The sequence below is a fragment of the Liolophura sinensis genome, chromosome 10 (assembly GCF_032854445.1).
Source record: "Liolophura sinensis isolate JHLJ2023 chromosome 10, CUHK_Ljap_v2, whole genome shotgun sequence".
NCBI classification, from domain to species: Eukaryota; Metazoa; Mollusca; class Polyplacophora; order Chitonida; family Chitonidae; genus Liolophura; species Liolophura sinensis.
Window position 1 is genome coordinate 10,978,233 of NC_088304.1, and position 9,027 is coordinate 10,987,259.

Here is a 9,027-nt window from a genome sequence, read left to right on the forward strand (position 1 = left end):
TTGCAATTGGTCAACCAGTTTTTGAACAAATTCAACTTGACGGCGTTGATAACGAATGTGGCCGATCTTGTCAAAGATATCATAGAGAGCATCAATAATATGGTTCAGAAAGTCAGACAGCTAGTGGACCTTATCAAACTGATGTTCGAAAAAACCCTCGAGAACTTCATTAGATTTGTGAAAACGAAGGTGGATGAGATTAAGAACAACACGCTAACTATGGTACAGTCGCTCTATAACGAGACTGTCGGCATCTTCAAGGGCCCAAAAACATTTGGAATTCGCGGTTTCTTCTCAGTAACTGTTTTGGGTAAGGGTTTCGGTATCGAGGGTGAGTTCGTGAAATCTGACGCTCATTTACGGCGCTGTGGGGATTTAGTGGAAATCTACGATCACATGAATGGAGAAGCAGCATGGCGAGCCTTCGGAGTGATTGATGGATTCAAGGTTGGTCTTGCCAGTGGTAAAGCGTCCAGCGGAGGAAAAATAACGAGTAAACTTTGGAGTCTCCTTTCTGTGAAACTAGGATTTGGTTTTGGACTCGCCTTGGCCAGTGACAGCAACAACTTTGTAGTACAGTTTCACGCTCGTTTGAATTTCTTTGGAGCCAAAGCCAGCGCAGATGTCTTCGTCACGAACAAAGAGATCGCCACGCGGAAGGAAGTTAACATCTGGGATATTTTCAGAGCCAGGCTAACGATCCGGGCCACGGTGTTTGTAAATGTTGCAGACTGGGCTTTGCGTATTCGGGGTGAATTTATTCCTGGTGGTGGCCGCAAGCGCCAGACAGGAAACAACGTTCAGGCCAGCCTAGGAGATGCCATTCGAAATTTTGTGAACAGGTTAGCTGATGAGGCTGTTAAACGGATAAGTAAAGCCCAAGATGCAGTGAACAAAGCAAAGGACAAGCTTACAAGTGCACAGAAATGGTTGGATGATAAAAAAACCGAGGTGGATAAAGCTAACGTTGTCTTCGATAGGGCTATAGCTGGTTTAGAGCGAGCAAAGCAGAAGTTAGAGGCTGCAAAGGGTCCTTTCCGTAGAGCTCTTGCTAAACTCAACGCCGCACAGAAAAGAGTCGATCGCTTATGCAAAATCAAATCATGTTCAAAGATTTGTATTCCTGGCATAAAGTTTGAAATATGCAAATGGGGATGGTTTAGGTTCCCTTGTCTGAAGTTTACAAGCTGTATGTTCAAAATTCCAAATCCTCTGTGTGTAGTCGCGAATTTGTTATGCCATGGTCTCCGGGCTATTGCCTTTGCGGCACTAGAAGTGGCTAAACTTTTCGTGAGAGTGCCCATGCTTGCCTTGGACGCTGCCAAGATCGCACTGTCTGTCGCACAAGTTGTTGTTGATAAATCGCGTATTGTATTGGAAGTCGTAAAAGTCGCCTTGGACGTTGCCAAGGGTATTCTAGAAGTGGCTAAAGGAGGACTTAGTTTAGCAAATGCTGCTCTAGAGGTGGTCAAATTTGCCGTGAGAGCCGTGCAATATGCTATCAACTTCATTGTGAAATACGGCTTACAAAGTATCATAGACATTGGTAACTGTGGGTTTGAGATCGAGTTATCCACAAGAGACTTGTTTGAGTTCGAAATATTTTGTGATGTTAATCCATTTAGGCTGGGCTGGCGAACCGTGCGTTTCCGTTTAAATTTCCGCAATGTTTTGGGTAGCATTTGGAATGCAGCAAAATCATTGGTCAATAGCTTTTTGGATTCTTTAAAGAATCTGTTTGGGCGTCGAAAAAGAGAAATCGATTACGAGGCATTTTCAAGACTTCACAAGGCGTTCCGCTACAGACGGCAGGCGGGAAATGGAACGTTAGACGAAGATTTGTTCGGCAACCTTAATGATGAAGTTTTGAATAACACCATACTTACAAACACATCCCGAGAGAGCGAAATTCACTTCTGGAGAGAACAATGCTCTCGTTACTCCCCTGTGAAAAATTTTCTGCAGCAGAGCATCTCAGAGCTAAATAACGTCACAAATGAACTGGATGCTTCCATGAAAGAAATTTCGAATCGAGGTTCAGAAACAGTAGAGGTACGAAACTCCATTATTAACGTAAGTGCTAATGACTCTGAAGTTGACTACACCGTAGCCGAAGAAGACTTCAACGTGACAAGGGAACAAGTTGTTAACGTTTTGAATAGCGTAAATGCAAAAATGCAAGACAATGATTTGGTAAAGGAAAGCAAATCTGCAACCGACTATGTCATTCGAGGAAACGAAGAGGCATTGAACAGTTTTGCTAGTGCAGAAATTTTACCTCTCTGGCGGGAAAGAATGGAAAATATTACCCTGGAACTATTGTCTACTGACGAGTGCTCTGGCTTTTATGACTGTGTGGTTTGGAGCTTTGGAGAAATATACCAACTGGTGGACTCCGTCGACCCACAGCTTCTTCCAAGAGCTCAGCAAGATTTACCCGCCTTGGAGGAACAGTTTTACAGCCTTTTTGAGAATGATACCAAGAGCTTTACAGAACTGGTAGATATAACAGCGGAAATCTTAAACGAACTGAGATTGTTGAGAGCTGATGAGATCTTCTGTGGTACCGTGCCGGAAATCACACAGGATCCAAGAAACATGACTGTGAGGTTAGGAGAAAGTGTCACGTTAACGTGCTTGGCTTCAAGCGTCCCCGAGCCCAGCTACTTCTGGTTCATGAACGAGGAAATGTACGGCACTGGTGTGTCTCTAACACTGACGGCTGTGACGATAGAGAATGCCGGAGAGTACGTTTGTGTGGCTGGAAATCACGTGGCTAACGTCACGTCCAACCCAGCCATTGTCTCAGTTATCTCCCCTCCTACAATTCTGTCTCAGCCCCCATCCCGGATTGAAGTGGTTAATGGCGACGAAGTAGTCGTAACTTGCAATGTTTCCGGTTTACCACAACCCAATATAACGTGGCATAAGCCCTCCGATAATACCTTTGAAACGACAAATAAATCTCTAGTATTGCCTTCTATTCAGGAATCAGACGCTGGAGTGTACAAGTGCGAAGCTGTTAACCAGTATGGAACTGTATCATCTAGAGAAGTGACGATTGAGGTCCTAGATGCCAGACAGCTTTGTCCAATAATGACACTGAGATTTGGGTTTATTACCGTTGAACCAGGCAACGTCAGTGAGAACGACACGTTGCTCAAGAGAGATTTAAGTAACGCTGCCTTAGAGACAGCTTTTCAGGAATCTTTGCTTCTAATTGCTAACGCTACAGAGCCGCTGACTGCTGACGTTAGAATATTAACATCTTCACAAAATGAGGCCGAGTTGTCTTTTATCGCTGGTTGCGACAATCGTCCACAGAAATGTTCACTCAGTGCTTGCGTGCGAATGCATCAGGCAGCTCAACTTTACCTTCAGCATTCCATTGCTCGCGTTCAAGACGCCATACTGTCAGACCAGCCGCTGTTCATCAGAGATACGAAGGTTTATTTCTTTAATCCATCAGTCGTCGATGCCCCAGATGTATCAGCTAGATGTCCTACAGGATTTAAGGAAAGAAAAGAAAATGTCTGTGGTAGGTACACCCGCTAAACATAGATGTCTTTGTCTAACTATGCTTTTTCGCGAGTTTAGGCTTGATGAAAAATGGTTATTATCTCTTAATTCAGGTTCTTTTCCGCTAAGTTTGTAGCGTGATTCTCCTAAACCGGGATTTTGCCTGTATAGTGAGCATCTCAATTTTTTAATGTTACGACAGCAGATCATTTTGGATAGTTATGGACCAGTGACGTCATATAAACATTCATAAAAGAACATCACTTCATTTTTCACCCAGTTCAGCAAGGCCTGTGATGTTAGGGAGAAGTTGAACTTGCTACTTTAAAGGCATATACCTGATATTTTTGTCGCTATGTTGTATTTTTTATGTTCCAAGGGCATTCATTGCACAGAAGACAAACAACAATGGGAGAGTGAGTTTTATTACAAGTAGCTATGGGAAAGTTTTTCTTGATTTCTGATCACTCATTGTTGTCATTAACTGATATATACACATAAATGCGATATGTACATATGCATGTACATCAAGCTCTTCCACAAGCCCCCTAACAGCATCAGAAGTGAAAAAAAGAATGCTTGGTAAGTCATGGAAATTCATGTTATGCAAACTTACGTAGTTAGTATACAAACAAGTCAACGTGTAATCAAAGGGAGAAAATTTAGTCAACGGTTATTCATTTGACTGGTGTTTTACGCCGTACTCAAGAATATTTCACTTAAACGACGACTGCCAGCATTATGATGGGAGGAAACCAGGCAGAGCCCGGTTGAAACCCACGACCATCCGCAGGTTACTGGAAGACCTCCCACTTACGGCGAGAGGGAAAGCCAGCATGAGCTGGACTTGAACTCACAGCGACCGTATTGGTGAGAGGCAGTTCACATTTTATAACGACACTGAAAACAGTAAAGACATGTAGACTAATAATTTGTATAACATCGTTTGTATAACGCACGTATTTTACCCGTTTTTTTACTTCTATTTAGTTAAAGTTGATGATGGGCCGCCGAAATACTTGAAAATCAGTAGACGTTATCAATTTGGGAGGATTGGTCTTTTCATCATTACCTGGGAATCAGCCATACCGGCCTCTTCGGAATCAAAGAAACAAGGCAAGTTGATTGATTTACTGTCTGAGGTTCTAAATGATGTGGACTGTACGTTGTGGCTTAACGTAGCTTATTTATAGTTCTGTCTTCTTGAACCACAATGCCAAAGATAACGGATACGACGTTCAACCAAGCCATGGTGCAGTTACACAGAGCCCAGCAGAGTGAGGCCTATGCTAATGTTGAGCCTTAGCCCATGAAACCCCAATGTTACTAGGGCATCAAGCATTATGGTGGGAACCAAACAGGGCCCGGAGAAAACCTAAGACCATCCGCAAGTTTCCAAATTTTTAATATAAGGAATCAATCCACTGCCGGGTACAAAATTTTGAAAGTCTTGTACTCTTAAACTATTTTACTCCCAAGTGTAGAAATTTCTAAGAGCATGTTTCTTATGGGTCTTAGTAAGAAATAGTCGACATTCCTTTGTAGTTTTCCGTCTTTATCTAGAAAGTTTTAAAGTACTGAAACTGCTTTCCTTTACTTCTACAGTCTACGTAGTTGAAGTTATTAATCGACGGTACAACCCTGCGTACATCTCCAAGACTCTACATGAACGTTTCGGCTTTATGGTCTGGTCCAACTCCGGTCCCACAACCGTCCGAGTTCGCCGAGATGGAGGAGGACAGAACAGCCCTTATGCCGAACTTTTCATACCAGCTTTCTGAGGTTCATACATGTTGATACAACATTTACTCATAGTAATTAACAAGGAACATCGTCCAATCGGCGTTACTAAACGTTCATCACCCGCTAACCAATGAGGGTGCAGATTGAACGCTAGCAACGATGTCTAAAACGTGGTTTTACAGGGTTCAAATTTTTTCGAAATATTCAATTTAGGATGTGGTCTAACACAAAAAAAGAACAAAAACGCCTCTGAGATGTCTTCCTTGGGTGTAAAAGTGGCTTAAACTAGAGTTTGCTTAAGGCTTTAGCGATCAGCCATGAAGTACCCTGCTATGGTGACATCAAATATGATAGCTCTCAGTAGAACTTTGATTCGATGAGGGGGGGGGGATGGCCATCGACCGAAAATATGCATAAAATGGAAGGGTTATTAAGAAATAATATAACATGGCTCAAAAATGAGAAACAAAATTAAATTTTTAACCCATCTTTCTTTTTTTAAAGCCATACTTTTCTAATCGTAGCACCTTTATATGTATCCGGATCAGGAGGTTTGTCATCTACATGCAGCAGGCAAAGTGCAATGGTCTTGCCAGTGGTCTGTCAAGTTTCCGCTCCATATAAACCTCAAAGTCGTCAAAAATCTAAACCACGTTTATGGCATAAGTTTTGGCATTATTTTTTATGTTTTCTTCTCCTTTAAACTGGGCAAACGGACACACTGGCGTCGTCAGCGGCTGATTGTCGCCACGGCCTCACAAGCAGTGAAGCGGGCGAAAATAACGATTTTACCCGAAACTCGACTGTCCTAGTGAGCGAAAGGCAAGTGCCTTACAAGAGCAGTTAGAATAAAACCCTAACTGAGGTAAATTGAGAAGCGGATACATGAACAGTTAGAATAAAACTCTAACTCAAGTAAATTGACAAGAGGCTACATGAACAGTTAAAATAAACCCTTAACTTAGGTAAATTGACATGGGGTTACATGAACAGAATGAAACCCTAATTGAGACAAATTGACAAAAGCTAAAAGAAGAGCCAGAACAAAACACTAACTGAGGTAAATTGAGAAAAGGATAAATGAACAGTTAGAATAAACCCTTAACTTAGGTAAAATGATATGAGGCTAAATGAACAGAATAAAAACCTAACTGAGACAAATTGACAAGAGGCTACATGAATAGCTTAAATAAAACCCTAACTCCGGTAAATTGACAAGAGGCTACAACAAGAGTAAGAATGAAACCATAACAATTGACAAGAGCCTTATTTCACCTGTTACGTGTGACCATTTGCCAACTCTCCGACTGTCGTCGCTGCTTGTTTTACTCTCTGTGTTGTACTTGTTGGTTATAGTATAACCACTAAACCAGCACTCGCCCCACATTTGCCTAAAGACATGTATTTTACCTAAATCTATGGCTAAAAAGCATGATGTGATTGTTTATGTCTGCTGGAACAATTCCCAGCATGGACTTAAATTAACCCATGTGCTGTAATGTATTTACAGAAAGATGCTCTAAAAATCAACGTCGCTCCCATTGGATGGCCGTGTGAAGATGATTTCCTACAGACGACTTATATCCTATCGAGCAATGTATAAAGTACATTTCCGTAACTGTATTGAAAATATTATTTAGCAATGTCTTAAAGCTTTATATATAAATATATCATACCTATAAAGATATACGGCTATGTGTTTACTGAAGTCAGTTGTTAGTCCCTTGTAAGGTTTGAACATAGTCCCAGCCAGATTGTTCACATTAAATTATTTCACAAAAGACATCAAAAAAATCAAGATATCAAGAAAATAACAACGATTCCGCTTAAAATACTACAATTGCTATTCAGGATATCTATGATTGAATTCCTGTTTAATTATCAGCTGAAGCTGCCGATCAGATCGGTAAGGACAAAAGACAGCTAAAACTATGCAAATATCGCAAATTTCCAAGCATGAAATATGTGACATTTTCACAGAGAGGAGATTGCGAGTTATTATGGTGTTAAAGGAAATTCATATTGCGTGTGGGTATACATCACCCATAGGATAATAATGAGTTGTATTGCAGAGAAGTAAAGTGGCTTATTATCTCAAACTGATAAATGTCAGTGAAAAAAGTCAAAAGACTTGAACCGTCGTTCAGGAAACCTGGAGAAATATAAATGGCCAGATAAGAGACAACAATTTAGACAAGCATCAAATCGTACATGTGTATCCAACGCGTAAACCATGAAGGGATGTTACAAGTTAACAGTTGTACTGAATGCGCAATGTTGAGTACATACAGGTGGAAAGGTCATTTCTGTAAGATGATTGTAAATTTATCACCTGTCACACAAGTATCCCGTTTTAGGCAAATAGTGGTGAAAATCTCTGGAATTGTGCATATGGGCTCTTCATACTTCATTTAGCTGCCAAAAATACCCGAAAACTTGAGTTTTCCGATTTGTAATAATGAATACGCATGGCAGGTTTACCTGATTAAGTAAACGTCAAGTTTGGTGTATGGAAAGTGACATGCTAATAAGTATAACCCCTGTAAGTGTATAACTACTCTATACCGCTTGTTATTTTAATACTGTGCGTGGTAACTATACAGATATCATATCTAAAGTTATATAATTTCTTAAGCTATATCATTTCTGTTCGCAAGGCAGGTTCTTTTAATATGTTAAATGTGATGACAACACAGCATTTAGAGTAATTCTAGAACACTGAAGACTAATAAATTACAGTCAACATCACTGCTTCTTTCACCTATTTCTACTTAAGGGTACATGTAAATTGCTACTATTTATGCATTTACACGATCAGTTAGAATAAAACCTTTAATTATACTGATTCTCTGTAATTTAAACAAATGAAGTGCCCTGAAAACAACTCCTATATTCTAAAGCTTATTTTTGTATATATTTTTTTATGTTTATCTTTGTTAACAATTGTGTAGAAAGAGATGCTGCTTTTATAAATGATGCACGATTGCAAGACTTTGTTTTCTTTGCTTATCTCAGCAATACAATAGATATTACCTGGACTTGCATTTGTTGTCGGTCACATCAATTCGGGGAAATCGTTTATGAAATCGGTTATGAACAATGGATGAGTATTCCGATGAGTGCAAATTGTGCCTCGCTGTGTACAAGTTACAGTCGTCACAAGACGAAAAGAAGCCGTCAATATCTTCAACAGCAAGTATGAATACACCAATCAAATAAATAAATAAATAAATTTCGCTTGGGTGTCAGGGCTGACAGGTTAGAACATGGAAATGGGACTGGTTGGCCCGGTGTCAATATAATGTGACTGAGTGGGTTGTCACGTCTGGTGTCTTCGGCAGGGAACTTCTGTGGCGGCAGCGCTTTAGCGGCATGGACTCGTCCTGCTATACACGAAGACACAGTATATGTACACACAAGCAATGATTCCTAGTAGTCACGCGTTCCTTGTCGTTCGAAGAATCCGTCACCTGGATCTCCTGATGCGACTCGGCGATAGTGTACAAAGCTGTCAACCTCCTGTATAACCCTGGACATAACCAGCAGTTTAAAGTCTCAGTGAATATGCCACATGGTCAGTACACTGTAAAATGTAAGTGTGGTGCAGCCTTCCTGGGTGATCAGATATACTTTTTTCTTCCCTTTATTGACTTACGGGACTATGGAAGATTTTTTTTTTAAGAAATGTCACTAAGACATTTAGGCAAATTATTACCGTTATATATACAGGTAAATGATTTATCTTATGTTGTTCCCAAAGTCACA